Genomic DNA, 20,935 nt, shown 5'->3' with positions numbered 1-20,935 from the left:
CATCAATATCACAGGCTTGTTAGCACGTCCACTTTCAAGTGAGCCTTTGCTTAAAGAACATTTATTTTACTTTAGACATAAACTATATTTGTGAACTACTACACCATCTTGTTGATCCATCACAAATGACAAAAAATCATAACATACACATTTGGCCAATGACATGACTTCTACTATAACAGTAGTGGTAGATTTTCACTAAATGTGTTCTATGTATGTCTTTAATGAAAAGCATTGTTCATTGAAGTAGATTTCTTAATTGAATTAGTTTATTTTTGACATTTGAGTGTTAGCTTCACTTATGAAGCATTATTTGCAAAAATTCAATTTCCAAGCAAACAACTCCAAACCGACAAGGATGGATTTGAACCCATGCGTGCAGAGCACAATGGATTAGCAGTCCATCGCCTTAACCTCTCGGCCACCTCGTCTTTCTGGCACAAATAAAGAAGGGTTTTCTAACACCACTTGTCTTGTTTTAAATCAATTCTTTATACATTATTGGTTGTGTTCTCATCAATATCACAGGCTTGTTAGCATGTCCGCTTTCAAGTGAGCCTTTGCTTAAAGAACATTTATTTTACTTTAGACATAACCAATATTTGTGAACTACTACACCATCATGTTGATCCATCACAAACGACAAAAAATCATAACATACACATTTGGCCAATGACATGACTTCTACTATAACAGTAATGGTAGATTTTCCTTAAATGTGTTCTATGTATGTCTTTAATGAAAAGCATTGTTCATTGACGTAGATTTCTTAATTGAATTAGTTTATTTTTGACATTTGAGTGTCAGCTTCACTTATGAAGCATTATTTGCAAAATTCCATTTCCAAGGAAAAAATTCCAAACCGACAAGATTTGAACCCATGCGTGCAGAACACAATGGATTAGCAGTCCATCGACTTAACCACTCGGCCACCTCGTCTTTCTGGCACAAATAAAGATGAGTTGTCTGACACCACTTGTCATATTTTAAATCATTTCTTTATACATTGTTGGTTGTGTTCTCAGCAATATCACAGGCTTGTTAGCAAGTCCTCTTTCAAGTGATCCTTTGCTTAAAGAACATTTATTTTACTTTAAACGTAACCTATATTTGTGAACTACTACACCATCATGTTGATCCATCACAAACGACAAAAAATCATAACACACACATTTGGCTTAGATTTTCACTAAATGACATGACTTCTACGACTTCTACTATAACAGTAATGGTAGATTTTCACTAAATGTGTTCTATGTATGTCTTTAATGAAAAGCATTGTTCATTGAAGTAAATTTCTTAATTGAAATAGTTTATTTTTGACATTTGAGTGTCAGCTTCACTTATGAAGCATTATTTGCAAAAATTCCATTTCCAAGCAAACAATTCCAAACCGACGAGGATGGGATTGGAACCCATGAATGCAGAGTACAATGGATTGTGCTCTGCACGCATGGGTTCAAATCCAATCCTCGTCGGTTTGGAATTGTTTGCTTGGAAAAGGAATTTTTACAAATAATGCTTCATAAGTAAAGTGAAGTGAAGTGAAGTCAATCGCCTTAACCACTCGGCCACCTCATCTTTCTGGCACAAATAAAGAAGGATTTTCTGACACCACTTGTCTTGTTTTAAATCAATTCTTTATACATTATTGGTTGTGTTCTCATCAATATCACAGGCTTGTTAGCATGTCCACTTTCAAGTGAGCCTTTGCTTAAAGAACATTTATTTTACTTTAGACATAAACTATATTTGTGAACTACTACACCATCTTGTTGATCCATCACAAACGACAAAAAATCATAACATACACATTTGGCCAATGACATGACTTCTACTATAACAGTAATGGTAGATTTTCACTAAATGTGTTCTATGTATGTCTTTAATGAAAAGCATTGTTCATTGAAGTAGATTTCTTAATTGAAATAGTTTATTTTTGACATTTGAGTGTCAGCTTCACTTATGAAGCATTATTTGCAAAAATTCCATTTCCAAGCAAACAATTCCAAACCGACGAGGATGGGATTGGAACCCATGAATGCAGAGCACAATGGATTGTGCTCTGCACGCATGGGTTCAAATCCAATCCTCGTCGGTTTGGAATTGTTTGCTTGGAAAAGGAATTTTTACAAATAATGCTTCATAAGTAAAGTGAAGTGAAGTGAAGTCCATCGCCTTAACCACTCGGCCACCTCTTCTTTCTGGCACAAATAAAGAAGGGTTTTCTAACACCAGTTGTCATATTTTAAATCAATTCTTTATACATTGTAGGTTGTGTTCTCAGCAATATCACAGGCTTGTTAGCAAGTCCACTTTCAAGTGAGCTTTTGCTTAAAGAACATTTATTTTACTTTAAACGTAACCTATATTTGTGAACTACTACACCATCATGTTGATCCATCACAAACGACAAAAAATCATAACACACACATTTGGCTTCGATTTTCACTAAATGACATGACTTCTACGACTTCTACTATAACAGTAATGGTAGATTTTCACTAAATGTGTTCTATGTATGTCTTTATTGAAAAGCATTGTTCATTGAAGTAGATTTCTTAATTGAAATAGTTTATTTTTGACATTTGAGTGTCAGCTTCACTTATGAAGCATTATTTGCAAAAATTCCATTTCCAAGCAAACAATTCCAAACCGACGAGGATGGGATTGGAACCCATGAATGCAGAGCACAATGGATTGTGCTCTGCACGCATGGGTTCAAATCCAATCCTCGTCGGTTTGGAATTGTTTGCTTGGAAAAGGAATTTTTACAAATAATGCTTCATAAGTAAAGTGAAGTGAAGTGAAGTCCATCGCCTTAACCACTCGGCCACCTTATTTTTCTGGCACAAATAAAAAAGGGTTTTCTAACACCAGTTGTCATATTTTAAATCAATTCTTTATACATCGTAGGTTGTGTTCTCAGCAATATCACTGGCTTGTCAGCAAGTCCACTTTCAAGTGAGCTTTTGCTTAAAGAACATTTATTTTACTTTAAACGTAACCTATATTTGTGAACTACTACACCATCATGTTGATCCAGCACAAATGACAAAAAATCATAACTTACAGATCTGGCCAATGACATCACTTCTACTATAACAGTAATGGTAGATTTCACTAAATGTGTGCTATGTATGTCTTTAATGAAAAGCATTGTTCTTTGATGTAGATTTCTTAATTGAATTAGTTTATTTTTGACATTTGAGTGTTGGCTTCACTTATGAAGCATTATTTGCAAAAATTCCATTTCCAAGCAAACAACTCCATACCGACGAGGATGGGATTTGAACCCATGCGTGCGGAGCACAATGGATTAGCAGTCCATCGCCTTAACCACTCGGCCACCTCGTCTTTCTGGCACAAACAAAGATGGGTTTTCTAACACCACTTGTCTTGTTTTCAATCAATTCTTTATACATTATTGGTTGTGTTCTAATCAATATCACAGGCTTGTTAGCATGTCCCCTTTCAAGTGAGCCTTTGCTTAAAGAACATTTATTTTACTTTAGACATAACCTATATTTGTGAACTACAACACCATCATGTTGATCCATCACAAACGACAAAAAATCATAACATACACATTAGGCCAATGACATGACTTCTACTATAACAGTAATGGTAGATTTTCCTTAAATGTGTTCTATGTATGTCTTTAATGAAAAGCATTGTTCATTGACGAAGATTTCTTAATTGAATTAGTTTATTTTTGACATTTGAGTGTCAGCTTCACTTATGAAGCATTATTTGCAAAATTCCATTTCCAAGGAAAAAATTCCAAACTGACAAGATTTGAACCCATGCGTGCAGAACACAATGGATTAGCAGTCCATCGCCTTAACCACTCGGCCACCTCGTCTTCCTGGCACAAATAAAGATGAGTTGTCTGACACCACTTGTCATATTTTAAATCATTTCTTTATACATTGTTGGTTGTGTTCTCAGCAATATCACAGGCTTGTTAGCAAGTCCTCTTTCAAGTGAGCCTTTGCTTAAAGAACATTTATTTTACTTTAAACGTAACCTATATTTGTGAACTACTACACCATCATGTTGATCCATCACAAACGACAAAAAATCATAACACACACATTTGGCTTAGATTTTCACTAAATGACATGACTTCTACGACTTCTACTATAACAGTAATGGTAGATTTTCACTAAATGTGTTCTATGTATGTCTTTAATGAAAAGCATTGTTCATTGAAGTAGATTTCTTAATTGAAATAGTTTATTTTTGACATTTGAGTGTCAGCTTCACTTATGAAGCATTATTTGCAAAAATTCCATTTCCAAGCAAACAATTATAAAACCGACGAGGATGGGATTGGAACCCATGAATGCAGAGCACAATGGATTGTGCTCTGCACGCATGGGTTCAAATCCAATCCTCGTCGGTTTGGAATTGTTTGCTTGGAAAAATAATTTTTACAAATAATGCTTCATAAGTAAAGTGAAGTGAAGTGAAGTCAATCGCCTTAACCACTCGGCCACCTCATCTTTCTGGCACAAATAAAGAAGGATTTTCTGACACCACTTGTCTTGTTTTAAATCAATTCTTTATACATTATTGGTTGTGTTCTCATCAATATCACATGCTTGTTAGCATGTCCCCTTTCAAGTGAGCCTTTGCTTAAAGAACATTTATTTTACTTTAGACATAACCTATATTTGTGAACTACTACACCATCATGTTGATCCATAACAAATGACAAAAAATCATAACATACACATTAGGCCAATGACATGACTTCTACTATAACAGTAATGGTAGATTTTCCTTAAATGTGTTCTATGTATGTCTTTAATGAAAAGCATTGTTCATTGACGTAGATTTCTTAATTGAATTAGTTTATTTTTGACATTTGAGTGTCAGCTTCACTTATGAAGCATTATTTGCAAAATTCCATTTCCAAGGAAAAAATTCCAAACCGACAAGATTTGAACCCATGCGTGCAGAACACAATGGATTAGCAGTCCATCGCCTTAACCACTCGGCCACCTCGTCTTTCTGGCACAAATAAAGATGAGTTGTCTGACACCACTTGTCATATTTTAAATCATTTCTTTATACATTGTTGGTTGTGTTCTCAGCAATATCACAGGCTTGTTAGCAAGTCCTCTTTCAAGTGAGCCTTTGCTTAAAGAACATTTATTTTACTTTAAACGTAACCTATATTTGTGAACTACTACACCATCATGTTGATCCATCACAAACGACAAAAAATCATAACACACACATTTGGCTTAGATTTTCACTAAATGACATGACTTCTACGACTTCTACTATAACAGTAATGGTAGATTTTCACTAAATGTGTTCTATGTATGTCTTTAATGAAAAGCATTGTTCATTGAAGTAGATTTCTTAATTGAAATAGTTTATTTTTGACATTTGAGTGTCAGCTTCACTTATGAAGCATTATTTGCAAAAATTCCATTTCCAAGCAAACAATTCCAAACCGACGAGGATGGGATTGGAACCCATGAATGCAGAGCACAATGCATTGTGCTCTGCACGCATGGGTTCAAATCCAATCCTCGTCGGTTTGGAATTGTTTGCTTGGAAAAGGAATTTTTACAAATAATGCTTCATAAGTAAAGTGAAGTGAAGTGAAGTCCATCGCCTTAACCACTCGGCCACCTCTTCTTTCTGGCACAAATAAAGAAGGGTTTTCTAACACCAGTTGTCATATTTTAAATCAATTCTTTATACATTGTAGGTTGTGTTCTCAGCAATATCACAGGCTTGTTAGCAAGTCCACTTTCAAGTGAGCTTTTGCTTAAAGAACATTTATTTTACTTTAAACGTAACCTATATTTGTGAACTACTACACCATCATGTTGATCCATCACAAATGACAAAAAATCGTAACTTACAGTTCTGGCCAATGACATCACTTCTACTATAACAGTAATGGTAGATTTCACTAAATGTGTGCTATGTATGTCTTTAATGAAAAGCATTGTTCTTTGAAGTAGATTTCTTAATTGAATTAGTTTATTTTTGACATTTGAGTGTTGGCTTCACTTATGAAGCATTATTTGCAAAAATTCCATTTCCAAGCAAACAACTCCAAACCGACGAGGATGGGATTTGAACCCATGCGTGCAGAGCACAATGGATTAGCAGTCCATCGCCTTAACCACTCGGCCACCTCGTCTTTCTGGCACAAACAAAGAAGGGTTTTCTAACACCACTTGTCTTGTTTTCAATCAATTCTTTATACATTATTGGTTGTGTTCTCATCAATATCACAGGCTTGTTAGCATTTCCGCTTTCAAGTGAGCCTTTGCTTAAAGAACATTTATTTTACTTTAGACATAACCTATATTTGTGAACTACTACACCATCATGTTGATCCATCACAAACGACAAAAAATCATAACATACACATTTGGCCAATGACATGACTTCTACTATAACAGTAATGGTAGATTTTCCTTAAATGTGTTCTATGTATGTCTTTAATGAAAAGCATTGTTCATTGACGTAGATTTCTTAATTGAATTAGTTTATTTTTGACATTTGAGTGTCAGCTTCACTTATGAAGCAATATTTGCAAAATTCCATTTCCAAGGAAAAAATTCCAAACCGACAAGATTTGAACCCATGCGTGCAGAACACAATGGATTAGCAGTCCATCGCCTTAACCACTCGGCCACCTCGTCTTTCTGGCACAAATAAAGATGAGATGTCTGACACCACTTGTCATATTTTAAATCATTTCTTTATACATTGTTGGTTGTGTTCTCAGCAATATCACAGGCTTGTTAGCAAGTCCTCTTTCAAGTGAGCCTTTGCTTAAAGAACATTTATTTTACTTTAAACGTAACCTATATTTGTGAACTACTACACCATCATGTTGATCCATCACAAATGACAAAAAATCATAACACACACATTTGGCTTCGATTTTCACTAAATGACATGACTTCTACGACTTCTACTATAACAGTAATGGTAGATTTTCACTAAATGTGTTCTATGTATGTCTTTAATGAAAAGCATTGTTCATTGAAGTAGATTTCTTAATTGAAATAGTTTATTTTTGACATTTTAGTGTCAGCTTCACTTATGAAGCATTATTTGCCAAAATTCCATTTCCAAGCAAACAATTCCAAACCGACGAGGATGGGATTGGAACCCATGAATGCAGAGCACAATGCATTGTGCTCTGCACGCATGGGTTCAAATCCAATCCTCGTCGGTTTGGAATTGTTTGCTTGGAAAAGGAATTTTTACAAATAATGCTTCATAAGTAAAGTGAAGTGAAGTGAAGTCCATCGCCTTAACCACTCGGCCACCTCTTCTTTCTGGCACAAATAAAGAAGGGTTTTCTAACACCAGTTGTCATATTTTAAATCAATTCTTTATACATTGTAGGTTGTGTTCTCAGCAATATCACAGGCTTGTTAGCAAGTCCACTTTCAAGTGAGCTTTTGCTTAAAGAACATTTATTTTACTTTAAACGTAACCTATATTTGTGAACTACTACACCATCATGTTGATCCATCACAAATGACAAAAAATCATAACTTACAGTTCTGGCCAATGACATCACTTCTACTATAACAGTAATGGTAGATTTCACTAAATGTGTGCTATGTATGTCTTTAATGAAAAGCATTGTTCTTTGAAGTAGATTTCTTAATTGAATTAGTTTATTTTTGACATTTGAGTGTTGGCTTCACTTATGAAGCATTATTTGCAAAAATTCCATTTCCAAGCAAACAACTCCAAACCGACGAGGATGGGATTTGAACCCATGCGTGCAGAGCACAATGGATTAGCAGTCCATCGCCTTAACCACTCGGCCACCTCGTCTTTCTGGCACAAACAAAGAAGGGTTTTCTAACACCACTTGTCTTGTTTTCAATCAATTCTTTATACATTATTGGTTGTGTTCTCATCAATATCACAGGCTTGTTAGCATTTCCGCTTTCAAGTGAGCCTTTGCTTAAAGAACATTTATTTTACTTTAGACATAACCTATATTTGTGAACTACTACACCATCAAGTTGATCCATCACAAACGACAAAAAATCATAACATACACATTTGGCCAATGACATGACTTCTACTATAACAGTAATGGTAGATTTTCCTTAAATGTGTTCTATGTATGTCTTTAATGAAAAGCATTGTTCATTGACGTAGATTTCTTAATTGAATTAGTTTATTTTTGACATTTGAGTGTCAGCTTCACTTATGAAGCATTATTTGCAAAATTCCATTTCCAAGGAAAAAATTCCAAACCGACAAGATTTGAACCCATGCGTGCAGAACACAATGGATTAGCAGTCCATCGCCTTAACCACTCGGCCACCTCGTCTTTCTGGCACAAATAAAGATGAGATGTCTGACACCACTTGTCATATTTTAAATCATTTCTTTATACATTGTTGGTTGTGTTCTCAGCAATATCACAGGCTTGTTAGCAAGTCCTTTTTCAAGTGAGCCTTTGCTTAAAGAACATTTATTTTACTTTAAACGTAACCTATATTTGTGAACTACTACACCATCATGTTGATCCATCACAAACGACAAAAAATCATAACACACACATTTGGCTTCGATTTTCACTAAATGACATGACTTCTACGACTTCTACTATAACAGTAATGGTAGATTTTCACTAAATGTGTTCTATGTATGTCTTTAATGAAATGCATTGTTCATTGAAGTAGATTTCTTAATTGAAATAGTTTATTTTTGACATTTGAGTGTCAGCTTCACTTATGAAGCATTATTTGCAAAAATTCCATTTCCAAGCAAACAATTCCAAACCGACGAGGATGGGATTGGAACCCATGAATGCAGAGCACAATGGATTGTGCTCTGCACGCATGGGTTCAAATCCAATCCTCGTCGGTTTGGAATTGTTTGCTTGGAAAAGGAATTTTTACAAATAATGCTTCATAAGTAAAGTGAAGTGAAGTGAAGTCAATCGCCTTAACCACTCGGCCACCTCATCTTTCTGGCACAAATAAAGAAGGATTTTCTGACACCACTTGTCTTGTTTTAAATCAATTCTTTATACATTATTGGTTGTGTTCTCATCAATATCACAGGCTTGTTAGCATGTCCCCTTTCAAGTGAGCCTTTGCTTAAAGAACATTTATTTTACTTTAGACATAACCTATATTTGTGAACTACTACACCATCATGTTGATCCATCACAAATGACAAAAAATCATAACATACACATTAGGCCAATGACATGACTTCTACTATAACAGTAATGGTAGATTTTCCTTAAATGTGTTCTATGTATGTCTTTAATGAAAAGCATTGTTCATTGACGTAGATTTCTTAATTGAATTAGTTTATTTTTGACATTTGAGTGTCAGCTTCACTTATGAAGCATTATTTGCAAAATTCCATTTCCAAGGAAAAAATTCCAAACCGACAAGATTTGAACCCATGCGTGCAGAACACAATGGATTAGCAGTCCATCGCCTTAACCACTCGGCCACCTCGTCTTTCTGGCACAAATAAAGATGAGTTGTCTGACACCACTTGTCATATTTTAAATCATTTCTTTATACATTGTTGGTTGTGTTCTCAGCAATATCACAGGCATGTTAGCAAGTCCTCTTTCAAGTGAGCCTTTGCTTAAAGAACATTTATTTTACTTTAAACATAACCTATATTTGTGAACTACTACACCATCATGTTGATCCATCACAAACGACAAAAAATCATAACACACACATTTGGCTTAGATTTTCACTAAATGACATGACTTCTACGACTTCTACTATAACAGTAATGGTAGATTTTCACTAAATGTGTTCTATGTATGTCTTTAATGAAAAGCATTGTTCATTGAAGTAGATTTCTTAATTGAAATAGTTTATTTTTGACATTTGAGTGTCAGTTTCACTTATGAAGCATTATTTGCAAAAATTCCATTTCCAAGCAAACAATTCCAAACCGACGAGGATGGGATTGGAACCCATGAATGCAGAGCACAATGCATTGTGCTCTGCACGCATGGGTTCAAATCCAATCCTCGTCGGTTTGGAATTGTTTGCTTGGAAAAGGAATTTTTACAAATAATGCTTCATAAGTAAAGTGAAGTGAAGTGAAGTCCATCGCCTTAACCACTCGGCCACCTCGTCTTTCTGGCACAAACAAAGAAATGTTTTCTAACACCACTTGTCTTGTTTTCAATCAATTCTTTATACATTATTGGTTGTGTTCTCATCAATATCACAGGCTTGTTAGCATTTCCGCTTTCAAGTGAGCCTTTGCTTAAAGAACATTTATTTTACTTTAGACATAACCTATATTTGTGAACTACTACACCATCATGTTGATCCATCACAAACGACAAAAAATCATAACATACACATTTGGCCAATGACATGACTTCTACTATAACAGTAATGGTAGATTTTCCTTAAATGTGTTCTATGTATGTCTTTAATGAAAAGCATTGTTCATTGACGTAGATTTCTTAATTGAATTAGTTTATTTTTGACATTTGAGTGTCAGCTTCATTTATGAAGCATTATTTGCAAAATTCCATTTCCAAGGAAAAAATTCCAAACCGACAAGATTTGAACCCATGCGTGCAGAACACAATGGATTAGCAGTCCATCGCCTTAACCACTCGGCCACCTTGTCTTTCTGGCACAAATAAAGATGAGATGTCTGACACCACTTGTCATATTTTAAATCATTTCTTTATACATTGTTGGTTGTGTTCTCAGCAATATCACAGGCTTGTTAGCAAGTCCTCTTTCAAGTGAGCCTTTGCTTAAAGAACATTTATTTTACTTTAAACGTAACCTATATTCGTGAACTACTACACCATCATGTTGATCCGTCACAAACGACAAAAAATCATAACACACACATTTGGCTTCGATTTTCACTAAATGACATGACTTCTACGACTTCTACTATAACAGTAATGGTAGATTTTCACTAAATGTGTTCTATGTATGTCTTTAATGAAAAGCATTGTTCATTGAAGTAGATTTCTTAATTGAAATAGTTTATTTTTGACATTTGAGTTTCAGCTTCACTTATGAAGCATTATTTGCAAAAATTCCATTTCCAAACAAACAATTCCAAACTGACGAGGATGGGATTGGAACCCATGAATGCAGAGCACAATGGATTGTGCTCTGCACGCATGGGTTCAAATGCAATCCTCGTCAGTTTGGAATTGTTTGCTTGGAAAAGGAATTTTTACAAATAATGCTTCATAAGTAAAGTGAAGTGAAGTGAAGTCAATCGCCTTAACCACTCGGCCACCTCATCTTTCTGGCACAAATAAAGAAGGATTTTCTGACACCACTTGTCTTGTTTTAAATCAATTCTTTATACATTATTGGTTGTGTTCTCATCAATATCACAGGCTTGTTAGCATGTCCACTTTCAAGTGAGCCTTTGCTTAAAGAACATTTATTTTACTTTAGACATAAACTATATTTGTGAACTACTACACCATCTTGTTGATCCATCACAAACGACAAAAAATCATAACATACACATTTGGCCAATGTCATGACTTCTACTATAACAGTAATGGTAGATTTTCACTAAATGTGTTCTATGTATGTCTTTAATGAAAAGCATTGTTCATTGAAGTAGATTTCTTAATTGAATTAGTTTATTTTTGACATTTGAGTGTTAGCTTCACTTATGAAGCATTATTTGCAAAAATTCCATTTCCAAGCAAACAACTCCAAACCGACTCGGATGGGATTTGAACCCATGCGTGCAGAGCACAATGGATTAGCAGTCCATCGCCTTAACCTCTCGGCCACCTCGTCTTTCAGGCACAAATAAAGAAGGGTTTTCTAATACCACTTGTCTTGTTTTAAATCAATTCTTTATACATTATTGGTTGTGTTCTCATCAATAGCACAGGCTTGTTAGCATGTCCCCTTTCAAGTGAGCCTTAGCTTAAAGAACATTTATTTTACTTTAGACATAACCTGTATTTGTGAACTACTACACCATCATGTTGATCCATCACAAACGACAAAAAATCATAACACACACATTTGGCTTAGATTTTCACTAAATGACATGACTTCTACGACTTCTACTATAACAGTAATGGTAGATTTTCACTAAATGTGTTCTATGTATGTCTTTAATGAAAAGCATTGTTCATTGAAGTAGATTCTTAATTGAAATAGTTTATTTTTGACATTTGAGTGTCAGCTTCACTTATGAAGCATTATTTGCAAAAATTCCATTTCCAAGCAAACAATTCCAAACCGACGAGGATGGGATTGGAACCCATGAATGCAGAGCACAATGGATTGTGCTCTGCACGCATGGGTTCAAATCCAATCCTCGTCGGTTTGGAATTGTTTGCTTGGAAAAGGAATTTTTACAAATAATGCTTCATAAGTAAAGTGAAGTGAAGTGAAGTCCATCGCCTTAACCACTCGGCCACCTCATCTTTCTGGCACAAATAAAGAAGGGTTTTCTAACACCAGTTGTCATATTTTAAATCAATTCTTTATACATTGTAGGTTGTGTTCTCAGCAATATCACAGGCTTGTTAGCAAGTCCACTTTCAAGTGAGCTTTTGCTTAAAGAACATTTATTTTACTTTAAACGTAACCTATATTTGTGAACTACTACACCATCATGTTGATCCATCACAAATGACAAAAAATCATAACTTACAGATCTGGCCAATGACATCACTTCTACTATAACAGTAATGGTAGATTTCACTAAATGTGTGCTATGTATGTCTTTAATGAAAAGCATTGTTCTTTGAAGTAGATTTCTTAATTGAAGTAGTTTATTTTTGACATTTGAGTGTTGGCTTCACTTATGAAGCATTATTTGCAAAAATTCCATTTCCAAGCAAACAACTCCAAACCGACAAGGATGGGATTTGAACCCATGCGTGCAGAGCACAATGGATTAGCAGTCCATCGCCTTAACCACTCGGCCACCTCGTCTTTCTGGCACAAACAAAGAAGGGTTTTCTAACACCACTTGTCTTGTTTTCAATCAATTCTTTATACATTATTGGTTGTGTTCTCATCAATATCACAGGCTTGTTAGCATGTCCGCTTTCAAGTGAGCCTTTGCTTAAAGAACATTTATTTTACTTTAGACATAACCTATATTTGTGAACTACTACACCATCATGTTGATCCATCACAAACGACAAAAAATCATAACATACACATTTGGCCAATGACATGACTTCTACTATAACAGTAATGGTAGATTTTCTTTAAATGTGTTCTATGTATGTCTTTAATGAAAAGCATTGTTCATTGACGTAGATTTCTTAATTGAATTAGTTTATTTTTGACATTTGAGTGTCAGCTTCACTTATGAAGCATTATTTGCAAAATTCCATTTCCAAGGAAAAAATTCCAAACCGATAATATTTGAACCCATGCGTGCAGAACACAATGGATTAGCAGTCCATCGCCTTAACCACTTGGCCACCTCGTCTTTCTGGCACAAATAAAGATGAGTTGTCTGACACCACTTGTCATATTTTAAATCATTTCTTTATACATTGTTGGTTGTGTTCTCAGCAATATCACAGGCTTGTTAGCAAGTCCTCTTTCAAGTGAGCCTTTGCTTAAAGAACATTTATTTTACTGAAAACATAACCTATATTTGTGAACTACTACACCATCATGTTGATCCATCACAAACGACAAAAAATCATAACACACACATTTGGCTTAGATTTTCACTAAATGACATGACTTCTACGACTTCTACTATAACAGTAATGGTAGATTTTCACTAAATGTGTTCTATGTATGTCTTTAATGAAAAGCATTGTTCATTGAAGTAGATTTCTTAATTGAAATAGTTTATTTTTGACATTTGAGTTTCAGCTTCACTTATGAAGCATTATTTGCAAAAATTCCATTTCCAAGCAAACAATTCCAAACCGACGAGGATGGGATTGGAACCCATGAATGCAGAGCACAATGGATTGTGCTCTGCACGCATGGGTTCAAATCCAATCCTCGTCGGTTTGGAATTGTTTGCTTGGAAAAGGAATTTTTACAAATAATGCTTCATAAGTAAAGTGAAGTGAAGTGAAGTCCATCGCCTTAACCACTCGGCCACCTCATCTTTCTGGCACAAATAAAGAAGGGTTTTCTAACACCAGTTGTCATATTTTAAATCAATTCTTTATACATCGTAGGTTGTGTTCTCAGCAATATCACTGGCTTGTCAGCAAGTCCACTTTCAAGTGAGCTTTTGCTTAAAGAACATTTATTTTACTTTAAACGTAACCTATATTTGTGAACTACTACACCATCATGTTGATCCAGCACAAATGACAAAAAATCATAACTTACAGATCTGGCCAATGACATCACTTCTACTATAACAGTAATGGTAGATTTCACTAAATGTGTGCTATGTATGTCTTTAATGAAAAGCATTGTTCTTTGAAGTAGATTTCTTAATTGAAGTAGTTTATTTTTGACATTTGAGTGTTGGCTTCACTTATGAAGCATTATTTGCAAAAATTCCATTTCCAAGCAAACTACTCCAAACCGACAAGGATGGGATTGGAACCCATGCGTGCAGAGCACAATGGATTAGCAGTCCATCGCCTTAACCACTCGGCCACCTCGTCTTTCTGGCACAAATAAAGATGAGTTGTCTGACACCACTTGTCATATTTTAAATCATTTCTTTATACATTGTTGGTTGTGTTCTCAGCAATATCACAGGCTTGTTAGCAAGTCCTCTTTCAAGTGAGCCTTTGCTTAAAGAACATTTATTTTACTTTAAACGTAACCTATATTTGTGAACTACTACACCATCATGTTGATCCATCACAAACGACAAAAAATCATAACACACACATTTGGCTTAGATTTTCACTAAATGACATGACTTCTACGACTTCTACTATAACAGTAATGGTAGATTTTCACTAAATGTGTTCTATGTATGTCTTTAATGAAAAGCATTGTTCATTGAAGTAGATTTCTTAATTGAAATAGTTTATTTTTGACATTTGAGTGTCAGCTTCACTTATGAAGCATTATTTGCAAAAATTCCATTTCCAAGCAAACAATTCCAAACCGACGAGGATGGGATTGGAACCCATGAATGCAGAGCACAATGGATTGTGCTCTGCACGCATGGGTTCAAATCCAATCCTCGTCGGTTTGGAATTGTTTGCTTGGAAAAGGAATTTTTACAAATAATGCTTCATAAGTAAAGTGAAGTGAAGTGAAGTCCATCGCCTTAACCACTCGGCCACCTCATCTTTCTGGCACAAATAAAGAAGGGTTTTCTAACACCAGTTGTCATATTTTAAATCAATTCTTTATACATTGTAGGTTGTGTTCTCAGCAATATCACAGGCTTGTTAGCAAGTCCACTTTCAAGTGAGCTTTTGCTTAAAGAACATTTATTTTACTTTAAACGTAACCTATATTTGTGAACTACTACACCATCATGTTGATCCATCACAAATGACAAAAAATCATAACTTACAGATCTGGCCAATGACATCACTTCTACTATAACAGTAATGGTAGATTTCACTAAATGTGTGCTATGTATGTCTTTAATGAAAAGCATTGTTCTTTGTAGTAGATTTCTTAATTGAAGTAGTTTATTTTTGACATTTGAGTGTTGGCTTCACTTATGAAGCATTATTTGCAAAAATTCCATTTCCAAGCAAACAACTCCAAACCGACAAGGATGGGATTTGAACCCATGCGTGCAGAGCACAATGGATTAGCAGTCCATCGCCTTAACCACTCGGCCACCTCGTCTTTCTGGCACAAACAAAGAAGGGTTTTCTAACACCACTTGTCTTGTTTTCAATCAATTCTTTATACTTTATTGGTTGTGTTCTCATCAATATCACAGGCTTGTTAGCATGTCCGCTTTCAAGTGAGCCTTTGCTTAAAGAACATTTATTTTACTTTAGACATAACCTATATTTGTGAACTACTACACCATCATGTTGATCCATCACAAACGACAAAAAATCATAACATACACATTTGGCCAATGACATGACTTCTACTATAACAGTAATGGTAGATTTTCCTTAAATGTGTTCTATGTATGTCTTTAATGAAAAGCATTGTTCATTGACGTAGATTTCTTAATTGAATTAGTTTATTTTTGACATTTGAGTGTCAGCTTCACTTATGAAGCATTATTTGCAAAATTCCATTTCCAAGGAAAAAATTCCAAACCGACAAGATTTGAACCCATGCGTGCAGAACACAATGGATTAGCAGTCCATCGCCTTAACCACTCGGCCACCTCGTCTTTCTGGCACAAATAAAGATGAGATGTCTGACACCACTTGTCATATTTTAAATCATTTCTTTATACATTGTTGGTTGTGTTCTCAGCAATATCACAGGCTTGTTAGCAAGTCCTTTTTCAAGTGAGCCTTTGCTTAAAGAACATTTATTTTACTTTAAACGTAACCTATATTTGTGAACTACTACACCATCATGTTGATCCATCACAAACGACAAAAAATCATAACACACACATTTGGCTTCGATTTTCACTAAATGACATGACTTCTACGACTTCTACTATAACAGTAATGGTAGATTTTCACTAAATGTGTTCTATGTATGTCTTTAATGAAAAGCATTGTTTATTGAAGTAGATTTCTTAATTGAAATAGTTTATTTTTGACATTTGAGTGTCAGCTTCACTTATGAAGCATTATTTGCAAAAATTCCATTTCCAAGCAAACAATTCCAAACCGACGAGGATGGGATTGGAACCCATGAATGCAGAGCACAATGGATTGTGCTCTGCACGCATGGGTTCAAATCCCATCCTCGTCGGTTTGGAATTGTTTGCTTGGAAAAGGAATTTTTACAAATAATGCTTCATAAGTAAAGTGAAGTGAAGTGAAGTCAATCGCCTTAACCACTCGGCCACCTCATCTTTCTGGCACAAATAAAGAAGGATTTTCTGACACCACTTGTCTTGTTTTAAATCAATTCTTTATACATTATTGGTTGTGTTCTCATCAATATCACAGGCTTGTTAGCATGTCCCCTTTCAAGTGAGCCTTTGCTTAAAGAACATTTATTTTACTTTAGACATAACCTATATTTGTGAACTACTACACCATCATGTTGATCCATCACAAATGACAAAAAATCATAACATACACATTAGGCCAATGACATGACTTCTACTATAACAGTAATGGTAGATTTTCCTTAAATGTGTTCTATGTATGTCTTTAATGAAAAGCATTGTTCATTGACGTAGATTTCTTAATTGAATTAGTTTATTTTTGACATTTGAGTGTCAGCTTCACTTATGAAGCATTATTTGCAAAATTCCATTTCCAAGGAAAAAATTCCAAACCGACAAGATTTGAACCCATGCGTGCAGAACACAATGGATTAGCAGTCCATCGCCTTAACCACTCGGCCACCTCGTCTTTCTGGCACAAAGAAAGATGAGTTGTCTGACACCACTTGTCATATTTTAAATCATTTCTTTATACATTGTTGGTTGTGTTCTCAGCAATATCACAGGCTTGTTAGCAAGTCCTCTTTCAAGTGAGCCTTTGCTTAAAGAACATTTATTTTACTTTAAACGTAACCTATATTTGTGAACTACTACACCATCATGTTGATCCATCACAAACGACAAAAAATCATAACACACACATTTGGCTTAGATTTTCACTAAATGACATGACTTCTACGACTTCTACTATAACAGTAATGGTAGATTTTCACTAAATGTGTTCTATGTATGTCTTTAATGAAAAGCATTGTTCATTGAAGTAGATTTCTTAATTGAAATAGTTTATTTTTGACATTTGAGTGTCAGTTTCACTTATGAAGCATTATTTGCAAAAATTCCATTTCCAAGCAAACAATTCCAAACCGACGAGGATGGGATTGGAACCCATGAATGCAGAGCACAATGCATTGTGCTCTGCACGCATGGGTTCAAATCCAATCCTCGTCGGTTTGGAATTGTTTGCTTGGAAAAGGAATTTTTACAAATAATGCTTCATAAGTAAAGTGAAGTGAAGTGAAGTCCATCGCCTTAACCACTCGGCCACCTCGTCTTTCTGGCACAAACAAAGAAATGTTTTCTAACACCACTTGTCTTGTTTTCAATCAATTCTTTATACATTATTGGTTGTGTTCTCATCAATATCACAGGCTTGTTAGCATTTCCGCTTTCAAGTGAGCCTTTGCTTAAAGAACATTTATTTTACTTTAGACATAACCTATATTTGTGAACTACTACACCATCATGTTGATCCATCACAAACGACAAAAAATCATAACATACACATTTAGCCAATGACATGACTTCTACTATAACAGTAATGGTAGATTTTCCTTAAATGTGTTCTATGTATGTCTTTAATGAAAAGCATTGTTCATTGACGTAGATTTCTTAATTGAATTAGTTTATTTTTGACATTTGAGTGTCAGCTTCATTTATGAAGCATTATTTGCAAAATTCCATTTCCAAGGAAAAAATTCCAAACCGACAAGATTTGAACCCATGCGTGCAGAACACAATGGATTAGCAGTCCATCGCCTTAACCACTCGGCCACCTTGTCTTTCTGGCACAAATAAAGATGAGATGTCTGACACCACTTGTCATATTTTAAATCATTTCTTTATACATTGTTGGTTGTGTTCTCAGCAATATCACAGGCTTGTTAGCAAGTCCTCTTTCAAGTGAGCCTTTGCTTAAAGAACATTTATTTTACTTTAAACGTAACCTATATTTGTGAACTACTACACCATCATGTTGATCCATCACAAACGACAAAAAATCATAACACACACATTTGGCTTCGATTTTCACTAAATGACATGACTTCTACGACTTCTACTATAACAGTAATGGTAGATTTTCACTAAATGTGTTCTATGTATGTCTTTAATGAAAAGCATTGTTCATTGAAGTAGATTTCTTAATTGAAATAGTTTATTTTTGACATTTGAGTGTCAGCTTCACTTATGAAGCATTATTTGCAAAAATTCCATTTCCAAACAAACAATTCCAAACTGACGAGGATGGGATTGGAACCCATGAATGCAGAGCACAATGGATTGTGCTCTGCACGCATGGATTCAAATGCAATCCTCGTCAGTTTGGAATTGTTTGCTTGGAAAAGGAATTTTTACAAATAATGCTTCATAAGTAAAGTGAAGTGAAGTGAAGTCAATCGCCTTAACCACTCGGCCACCTCATCTTTCTGGCACAAATAAAGAAGGATTTTCTGACACCACTTGTCTTGTTTTAAATCAATTCTTTATACATTATTGGTTGTGTTCTCATCAATATCACAGGCTTGTTAGCATGTCCACTTTCAAGTGAGCCTTTGCTTAAAGAACATTTATTTTACTTTAGACATAAACTATATTTGTGAACTACTACACCATCTTGTTGATCCATCACAAACGACAAAAAATCATAACATACACATTTGGCCAATGTCATGACTTCTACTATAACAGTAATGGTAGATTTTCACTAAATGTGTTCTATGTATGTCTTTAATGAAAAGCATTGTTCATTGAAGTAGATTTCTTAATTGAATTAGTTTATTTTTGACATTTGAGTGTCAGCTTCACTTATGAAGCATTATTTGCAAAATTCCATTTCCAAGGAAAAAATTCCAAACCGATAATATTTGAACCCATGCGTGCAGAACACAATGGATTAGCAGTCCATCGCCTTAACCACTTGGCCACCTCGTCTTTCTGGCACAAATAAAGATGAGTTGTCTGACACCACTTGTCATATTTTAAATCATTTCTTTATACATTGTTGGTTGTGTTCTCAGCAATATCACAGGCTTGTTAGCAAGTCCTCTTTCAAGTGAGCCTTTGCTTAAAGAACATTTATTTTACTGAAAACATAACCTATATTTGTGAACTACTACACCATCATGTTGATCCATCACAAACGACAAAAAATCATAACACACACATTTGGCTTAGATTTTCACTAAATGACATGACTTCTACGACTTCTACTATAACAGTAATGGTAGATTTTCACTAAATGTGTTCTATGTATGTCTTTAATGAAAAGCATTGTTCATTGAAGTAGATTTCTTAATTGAAATAGTTTATTTTTGACATTTGAGTTTCAGCTTCACTTATGAAGCATTATTTGCAAAAATTCCATTTCCAAGCAAACAATTCCAAACCGACGAGGATGGGATTGGAACCCATGAATGCAGAGCACAATGGATTGTGCTCTGCACGCATGGGTTCAAATCCAATCCTCGTCGGTTTGGAATTGTTTGCTTGGAAAAGGAATTTTTACAAATAATGCTTCATAAGTAAAGTGAAGTGAAGTGAAGTCCATCGCCTTAACCACTCGGCCACCTCATCTTTCTGGCACAAATAAAGAAGGGTTTTCTAACACCAGTTGTCATATTTTAAATCAATTCTTTATACATCGTAGGTTGTGTTCTCAGCAATATCACTGGCTTGTCAGCAAGTCCACTTTCAAGTGAGCTTTTGCTTAAAGAACATTTATTTTACTTTAAACGTAACCTATATTTGTGAACTACTACACCATCATGTTGATCCAGCACAAATGACAAAAAATCATAACTTACAGATCTGGCCAATGACATCACTTCTACTATAACAGTAATGGTAGATTTCACTAAATGTGTGCTATGTATGTCTTTAATGAAAAGCATTGTTCTTTGAAGTAGATTTCTTAATTGAAGTAGTTTATTTTTGACATTTGAGTGTTGGCTTCACTTATGAAGCATTATTTGCAAAAATTCCATTTCCAAGCAAACTACTCCAAACCGACAAGGATGGGATTTGAACCCATGCGTGCAGAGCACAATGGATTAGCAGTCCATCGCCTTAACCACTCGGCCACCTCGTCTTTCTGGCACAAATAAAGATGAGTTGTCTGACACCACTTGTCATA

The 20,935-nt window shown here is 35.0% G+C and overlaps 7 non-coding genes across 7 annotated transcripts; all 7 read right to left on the bottom strand.

Moving 5' to 3' along the window:
* Positions 1-3,275: 3,275 nt before the first annotated feature.
* TRNAS-GCU (transfer RNA serine (anticodon GCU)) lies at positions 3,276-3,357 on the bottom strand. Its single transcript has one exon. It is a non-coding gene; the product is annotated as a tRNA-Ser (tRNA).
* Positions 3,358-6,090: 2,733 nt separating this feature from the next.
* TRNAS-GCU (transfer RNA serine (anticodon GCU)) lies at positions 6,091-6,172 on the bottom strand. Its single transcript has one exon. It is a non-coding gene; the product is annotated as a tRNA-Ser (tRNA).
* Positions 6,173-7,754: 1,582 nt separating this feature from the next.
* On the bottom strand, positions 7,755-7,836 carry TRNAS-GCU (transfer RNA serine (anticodon GCU)). Its single transcript has one exon. It is a non-coding gene; the product is annotated as a tRNA-Ser (tRNA).
* A 5,038-nt stretch (positions 7,837-12,874) lies between these two features.
* Positions 12,875-12,956, bottom strand: TRNAS-GCU (transfer RNA serine (anticodon GCU)). The gene has a single exon. It is a non-coding gene; the product is annotated as a tRNA-Ser (tRNA).
* Positions 12,957-14,538: 1,582 nt separating this feature from the next.
* On the bottom strand, positions 14,539-14,620 carry TRNAS-GCU (transfer RNA serine (anticodon GCU)). The gene has a single exon. It is a non-coding gene; the product is annotated as a tRNA-Ser (tRNA).
* Positions 14,621-15,694: 1,074 nt separating this feature from the next.
* On the bottom strand, positions 15,695-15,776 carry TRNAS-GCU (transfer RNA serine (anticodon GCU)). Its single transcript has one exon. It is a non-coding gene; the product is annotated as a tRNA-Ser (tRNA).
* Positions 15,777-20,808: 5,032 nt separating this feature from the next.
* On the bottom strand, positions 20,809-20,890 carry TRNAS-GCU (transfer RNA serine (anticodon GCU)). Its single transcript has one exon. It is a non-coding gene; the product is annotated as a tRNA-Ser (tRNA).
* Between the last annotated feature and the right edge of the window lie 45 nt (positions 20,891-20,935).

The sequence above is a fragment of the Taudactylus pleione genome, unplaced genomic scaffold, assembly GCF_031769625.1.
Source record: "Taudactylus pleione unplaced genomic scaffold, aTauple2 ptg000619l, whole genome shotgun sequence".
In the NCBI taxonomy this organism is placed as follows: domain Eukaryota; kingdom Metazoa; phylum Chordata; class Amphibia; order Anura; family Myobatrachidae; genus Taudactylus; species Taudactylus pleione.
This window is presented reverse-complemented; position numbering and strand designations above follow the sequence as displayed.